The sequence below is a fragment of the Triturus cristatus genome, chromosome 1_1 (assembly GCF_964204655.1).
Source record: "Triturus cristatus chromosome 1_1, aTriCri1.1, whole genome shotgun sequence".
Taxonomy (NCBI): domain Eukaryota; kingdom Metazoa; phylum Chordata; class Amphibia; order Caudata; family Salamandridae; genus Triturus; species Triturus cristatus.
In genome coordinates this window covers 447234767-447242759 of record NC_140579.1, presented here as the reverse complement: position 1 = coordinate 447242759, position 7993 = coordinate 447234767, and the positions used below count along the sequence as shown (strand labels likewise).

General features: G+C 41.5%; 1 long non-coding RNA gene across 1 annotated transcript in view; it reads right to left on the bottom strand.

Annotated features, from left to right (window-relative positions):
• Positions 1 to 339: 339 nt before the first annotated feature.
• Positions 340 to 7993, bottom strand: part of LOC146870422 (uncharacterized) — a 30912-nt gene continuing 23258 nt past the window's right edge. Inside the window, exons 2-4 of the long non-coding RNA XR_014959386.1 lie at positions 5216 to 5323; positions 4141 to 4250; positions 340 to 2764 (exon numbers count right to left, since the gene is read on the bottom strand). This is a non-coding gene — a long non-coding RNA (uncharacterized LOC146870422). The remainder of the gene's footprint in view (positions 2765 to 4140; positions 4251 to 5215; positions 5324 to 7993) is intronic.

Genomic DNA, 7993 nt, shown 5'->3' with positions numbered 1-7993 from the left:
TTAGTCTTTTACTGCCTGATTGCAGTTGCAACTGTGTGCAGTCAGTGAAGAAGTAAGTCCACTCCTGACTCGCCCTAAAGCCATTTCCCTCAAGCAATACATTGGATGCAGAATAAAAACCAATGTGTGCCTGCCTCCAACCCTGGGCCCTGAATAGCTATCTATCCTTTCCTAGCCTAGAGGGACTGACCTGAAGGAACAGGTAAATTATGGCATGCATTGCACGCTGAGTGATTGTTGTTTGCTGTGAATGACTTCTACTATTCTACACACAAAAAGTGACAAGTCAATATTTCCCTTCTTGCTGTTCAATAACAAAATTGTACTACTACAGGCCGATCCATTGCATTTTGAGTTGGGATGAGTCTGGACTCACTCGGGACAAAGTTGGTACGGAGTTGGACACCATACTCGCAGTCAGAGTCAGAATGATCAGAGATGATTTATGGAATAACTCAGGGTGTGGGTGTGCTTCTGACTACTTCGAGAAATGCCACCAGAAGAAGATGGAAGTTTTCAAATTCACTGAAACCAACCGATTTGGATGCTGATGACTTTGAAGTGGCCTAAAGTTAAACAACAACACCAGATCTACATGTCTGTGTAGTGGTGGTGGCGAGTGTGGTGTGACTGACAGTGGTGCATTGACTTTTTACTGCATTTGGAAAATGCTATGTTGGTGTGTGTGTGTGCTCAGTGCTGTCTGGCTCAAATTCGAAGCTAAGTGGAGGTTTGGTGGGGAGGGCTGTTGTTGGAGGTAACTGCCGGAAACAGACATGATTTAGCCATGTTTCGCTAAAAATCTTCTTGTTGCATTCCTCCTTATGAAGTTTAACTTTTCTCCTTGATTTTTTCAATATCCTTTTTGCTTTTCCATCTACAGGCCCTTTACCCTGTGCCATACTGGAAAAACAACTCACACTTACCTTACCAAACCACATCCAAGATTGACCGACGGATAGTCCAAGAGGAATGCGGAGTTGCAACTTCCAATTTGGCAATAAGGTGTAATTTATTTCTCTTCAATCATTACGACTGTGTGTGTTGTTTATGTTTACTTATTTGACTCCTACATATATTTTAATTGTATTTGCTATCTTTCAAAGCCCGGTACAACAGAACATAATGTATGTAACTTGGGTCTTTCTGGGGGTAGATAGACAATTACATAACTAATATACTGCCCTGTAGTAGTCTAGTACTACTCATCATCATGCATGCATTTCCTTTTCCTCCCATAACAGATTTATGATAGTCGGCTGCCAAGATGAATGTATTGTCCATGTGTAGTGTTTGTCTTTGTCAAACCTTTCCCTCAAATTCCCTTCCTATCCATTCATTGATCCCCTAACCCTCTTCCCCTGGGTTGTATCATTTATTGAGGTGTGACTAAATTAAATTTTCACCATTAATTGATCACACTCTTACTGGGGAGGATGTGGTGAAAGCAACACCAACTCAAGGCAGGGCGAAGATCTTCTTCTGCTCTAAGTGTATAGCCCACACTGGCAATATATGAATTAGATTGCCCACCCATGCACAGAATTCGATATTCAAATTTTTTCTAGAGGAACATAATCAGTCATAATTTATTGCCAGCATCATTATCCTTCCAGCACTAAAAGTTACGCTTGTCCACTTCATAGCTCAAGTCAACTTCAGTTTATAACTTGTACTAGGCTAGCCCACCATTCTATTTTTATTTTACTTTAGCATTGCTTATCATGGTTTCTCGTTTGGCAGTCTTCTTCTTGTGTACTGTACTTCTACTAGTTGTTCTCTAGTCTCCCTCAGGTGACTGTCTCATTTTCTTTTTTTGCAACTGCTACTGTCTATTACTACCACCACCATGGCACCTTGCGAAACCAAAACAGCACCATGAAGCCATCGCTTCGCCTAATCATCAATCACAGGTAAGAGAAGAAGTGTGGGTTATGCAATAAATCTACATACTATGGAAATTAATTAATTCACACACCCACACCCTTTCCGAGTCCATAGGGGCTATAGTTGCAGATTGCATAGACTAGAAGAAAAGAGTAGTAGGATAAGTGAGGGCACTGCATCTATCTGTTGGTGTGTTACACTATATCAGCAAATTAAAAAAACTGGCTGCGGCCCTGCTGCAAAGGAAACCATGTATAGTAAGAGTACACCCCCCGTAAAAAGATTTACATCATATTGTAAAACTATACATGTATTCCCCTAACTACATAAAGCTATAAATGTCCACAACACCTGGCCCACCCCCTCTCTAACCCCAACCAATGTCCAACGAGAGTCCAAAATCCAAATGTCCGTAAAAAAAAACCCAATCCAATTTCCCCAACTACCACATCCCACCCTTTTCCCAACAGGTCCCACTCCCACCTACCAAACAAAAGATTAAAAATGGGGCAAGAGACTGAGAGGCCTAGGAGTACAATCTTCCTCTGTTGGCTGTCAAAACGCTCCTCCTTCCGACTTTCAAGGCGCGCCATCCTAAGGAGCATGCAGTGGTGAAATGTTTTAACGGTCACCGCCAAGGGGATAGTTGCAGTAGATGAATAGTGGCAGCGGGCAGCTGCCAGACCACGACGCCGTACCACTAGAGGCACTACTGTGGCCAGGCTTGGCCCCAGGGTATTGGAGGCTGCATCTGCTGCCACCTCCTCCTCCTCCAGGACCACCAGCCGCTGATATTTATCCATTATGGCGTCCAGCTTCCTTTGCCGGGTCCTGGCTGCTCTCTCCCACCTTTCAGATTGTGGATTGGCAGAAGTAGCTATATCAAGAAAAAAAAAGACATATTGTAACCAGTACTCTTAGCAAAACAGTTACACATCAAATTATTATATAATGGCACAGTAACACTAGCAGTACCTAACATACCATTTGTGGTATCCACCTCGATTCCTCGACCCCTAAGATTTGGATGCGATTAGAGTTTCAGGCAATAGGCACTAAAGTATGGCGATGGAGTAGACAAGTTTTCTTCTTCTCTCTCTCTTGTTTAGCTAAATTAATCTTGTAGGCATGCCAGCTCAGCTTCCGCAAGTTGCACCTTAGACAGACATACTCGTGTGTGTGTCGCAGACTTGTATTCATTTACTACTGTCTGAAGGTGGGGCAGCTCTTCTACACAATTATCTCTATTTCTATTATGGCTGTCAAATGGCAAATGCTCAATTTTACTTTCATCTTGACTAGTCTACAACGAGGCAGATGAATAGTTACTTTCAATGATGATAAATGGCACAATGTCACGTGAGGTACTACTTTGTAACCATGCAGTCGATAGGCCACCCATGACTGACACTGTTGAAAAATGCCATTGGTAGGGAGTGGGCCTCGGAGGGAGGCGATTGATGATGGATGTGTAGGGTACATAATATCATGTTGTGCTTCGAAACTACTGAGTCAACTGAGTAATCCTAAATACAACTTCAAACCTTTGAATAAAAAACCTTGATAAAAAGGCATTCCTTATTTAATCTTCTTCACAGGGATTCCATTTATCAATGAATTGCTCTTCTAGCATTATTTTTTCACTCTTGGCTTCGCTACTCAGGTACGGTTTAAGTTTTACATTCTCTTCATACAGTCTTCACCTATGATTGAATACCATCAATCCATTCCAAACATGGCTAACATTCTCAACGAACCTTTCACCTACATACATTTGTCATTTTATTTGACCACCCCATGGCATGCGTCCTTACTCCTTGCTTTATGTTGACCCATCAAACTCCCCGGAAGATTTCTTTCACCCATAACTTTCACCCACATAGGTAGGCATCCTTTCTTTCACCTTTCACCCATCCTTCATGCACCCATGCATCCTATCAGCCACCTATATCATTCCCTTCAGCCTTCACCCACGCATCCTTCTCTGCCAGTCATATTACATTTCACCCATCCTTGCTCCTTCCAACCTTCTTTCCCTTTTCTGTCTACCCATCAAGGTCTGAGTCTTCTTCATAAAACTTTCTCTGCTGAGTTGATGATAGAAGAGGCCATTAGTTACTCAACTCCCAAATGATAATTCTCAGTAAAGGGTGTCTTCAACTGTTCACAACTTATTATCACAGTATAGTGCACTGTGAACACCCTTGCAGCGAGTGTATACAAATTCAAATCGTCAATAAGCAAGCAATATACCTTACCACTGCCCGTCACTGCTGCTGGCTCACCCTCTGCAGCTGCCGCATCAGTTCCCTGAAGGCTGGTGTCACCGTCCCCGCTGGCCCAGGCACTGGTGGTCAGTACGCCTAGAAAAAACATTACACATTTTTAAATGGCATGGCATATATAAGCCTCCTTCTGTTAGTTTAATTTCTGTAGCACGATTGAAAATACATGGACTACACACATCACCACAATTCTGGTATAGACTACAGAGGACAGTATGTCGTATCAAAAATAATACTATCCGGTTGTGCATTTTGGTGGTGGCAATTTTTAAAATGCTTCTCAAGAAGACAACCTGTAAAGGACTCGGCTGAGTGGCTAGAGCTATTGGTGTATCTGAGTTTTTGAAAACAAATAAGAGTGGGCAACTGAGTGGGCAATCCGACCTGGGGTCTTCTTGGTTAGAAAATGTAATGGTGCCATCCTCAATCTTCATTACTCCCTTCCGGTCATGTTGCACAGTAATCAGTTCACCATCAACTGCTGCTATATATAATACTAGGCCTAGATTAGAAGAAGACACAACTTTGGAGTGTCCAACATGAGCATAGCCACTCTTGTCGGACTCATTTTACTGATTGAGCATGAGAAAGTAAAAGAAAGCTTTCTCATTCTCAATCCCATCTCGACAAAAATGCGTAGAATGATACCTTACTTGGGCATGCAATCTGCACGGCAGAGTAGTAGTACTAGTAGTAGTAGGAGCAATGGGTTCTCAGAGTCTTACGGTACCACCACTAGGCAGTACACAAAATATACAAGAGGAGAGGGAAAGCCGAATAAAAAACCAGAAGAAGGCAAGTTACAGACAGACTAGTACAGACAGAGGCAGTTAGAGGTAAAAATCTAAATACAGACACTAGAAATATAAAATAACTACATTAGTAAATAGGATAATGCAGGGATAACAAGAATTTAGAAACAGTAGATCGATCGAAGAGGATTTCGGAAAGAGGAGAATTAGGAAACGGAAATAATAGTTCAGAATAAGGAGCAGTAAAGGTTAAGGAAATATATATATGATATAATCAACAGGAGGACTTACTGGGGCCAGCAGAGCCATCAGATGAGGAGCGTTCCTGTTGGGAGGCACCTCCAGCTCCGGCACCCACCTTGGAGAATCTCATCTGCATCTCACTCTTGCCCCTGGATGCTGGTGATCATGTAAGACATAATGAAAGAGACAAAAAAAATTATTGGTGTTAAATATTAAACCGCTCCAAAAAGATTATTTGGCAAGAAACGGCAATTGCAATAACATTGACCTTTCATACAAACAATTTCCTGACTCCTACACCTACCTAACCTGCGTATTCCAAAGACTTTGGAATGAATTGCACAAAAATGATATTTGCTTTTAAGTTCTGATCTCATTCACAAATCACAATCATCTCAACCGCCTTCGATGGGCCAATAAGTCTGCATTTAGTCTTATGCATAGCTGGACGCATGCATGTTGCATACACCAAATTGGTTGGTTGCTGCTACTTGCTAGTGACTATACGAACTACAAAACAAAAAGGTTACCGTCTGCTTAATTATTACTAATACTACTAAGTAACTAACTAACTACCACTATCTTAGTGACAAGACAAAGGAAAGTGTAGTGTAGTTCCTATATCCCTGGTAGGCTCTGCGCATTGGAATAACATACACTATAGATTTGACATAGGACTAAGGTCAGTATGTCTCTATAGAGTATATTAAACTTAATTACTTGTGTGTGCCAGCTAACTCAGAGGTCACTAGAAACTTCTCGAATATACAAGAAGGGATTAGTCTCTGACAACCGCATAAACATGACAACTTTGTCTCCTTTTAGAATTGGAACAGTCTCAGAATCGTGGAAACAATAGATAACAGTTTCACTCAGTCAATCGTGCATGCTTCGTTTCTACAGAGTTGCACAGAAATAGAGAGACGGGCGTTTCAATAAAAGGGTTTATTGAACAGTCTTATTTCTCATGCAAGAGATATGAATTGCTACAATCGTAAGACAGACTGCAAAGTACAATATGTACGAGGTTAGCAGTAAGGTAAAATTATACTGCAGTAGCATGGTTTGTAGCTATGACATATATTAATCAAAATACATACATAAATAACATAAGCTAAAATGTGATACTCATCTGATGCTTCTAAATTGTTCTACCCCAGTGTACCTAACCTAAGTGCAGTACGAGGTTTGAAGTAGGTACCATTTCTAAAGTATAGGTAGCTATATTTTAGTTAAGCCAAGAGTTGCCAAAGGTTTCTCTGAGTTCTTAGTCAGCTCCATACCTTGGAATGAGAGAGGTTGGAATCTCTTTTCTGGACTCGGTAGTCTAACCCCCCGCAAGGGAAGTCAAAGAGCACTGGAGCTGGATTCTCTGCGAGGAGGATGGCAACGTCAGGTCAGTGCATCAGGCACTCGATCTCCTTCCGAACTTGCCGTGGCGCACCACGTAGTCTGGGTTGTATCGAATCCTCCGTGAACCGCAATTTGCCAGGGCAAGTGCTGGTATATTTATACCTTGAAGGTGTCTAGGAATGCCAGTATTGACATAAAAGTCAGGTAGAGGAACGTCATGAATGAACCCCTAAGGAATAGATGTTCATGCATACTTAATGAGTTCTTGGAGAAATCAATATTCAAGCTGAGGGAAATTCCTAAAGGCTTAAGTGACTGGTTTTCCAAGAATTCGTTGTGACGTGGATGGACGGATGTAGGTGGCCATGCCTGTATTTGGTTTGTACGGACAATGTCTAAATAAGGGCCGGATTTCTACGTCCAAATAAGGGCAATGTGAATTGTACCTATAGAAGGGCATAAATCAGGAAACCTGTATACGGAATCTAAATCTGCACACAACACCCACTCCAGTTTCGTATGAACGACGTTACTAAATCCTAAACGTTCTAAACATATCTTAAAACAGAGTATCGCATGGGTTTGCTAAAATAAGCTAAAAACATATGTCCTAAAAATACATTAACAAAACCATTGCTATGCATAAAGCGTTGTACATATTAAATGTAATGTTCCATTCTAAGCATAGGATCACATCGGAATGCTAAATGAATGAACCAAAATATATACATGTGATGAAATGGCTTGTAAATACAGAAGAAAAAGGGGCCGAAACCATTTCATATCAGGTTACACAAGTCAAAATGATATTTATGACAAGGTGGCATACTGTCCCTGGAAGTGTTATCAAATAATTCTGTTCTCTATGAATAGTTCTACTATAAGTAGATTACTGTGCCAAAAAATGAAAAATACAATTTTAGGACGGGAGGGAGAAAAAAATATTATTATAGAAGAAGTTTCAAAGTCAGTATCACGTTTGAAAAAAAATGAAGGCCAAATTCAGAGTCTCTCCGGAACACTGTGTGCTTGAATCAAAAATCAGTGTGTGGGGATGGGGAAAACGTAAAATGGTCTAATCCTGTAGACAACAAGTCGTCTACCGTTGTGGGTGAGAGTTGGAATACCTTGTGTAGAAGATCAACAGCACATAGATGCAAACTATCGCCTTCAGCATGGGAAGCATCAGCAATGTCCGGATTGGATGTTACCTGCGTGCCTGGTGTTTCCTCTCGTACCTCAGCAGTAGCATGTTGCATCTGTGAGATCTCAATGAATGCCGCCATCAGGATTGGTAGCCGCTGGGGACAACACATAGCATTAGCATGGGCCATTATCAGGTCCAGCAGAGTATCGATATCCGTAGGCATGACTGATAGGAGTGTCAGACAAATGTCCAGCACGCATTCTTCACCGCATAGCAGGCAGCGTAGAACAGGTAAGATGCAATCTTGCCATATTGGTCTGAATAAC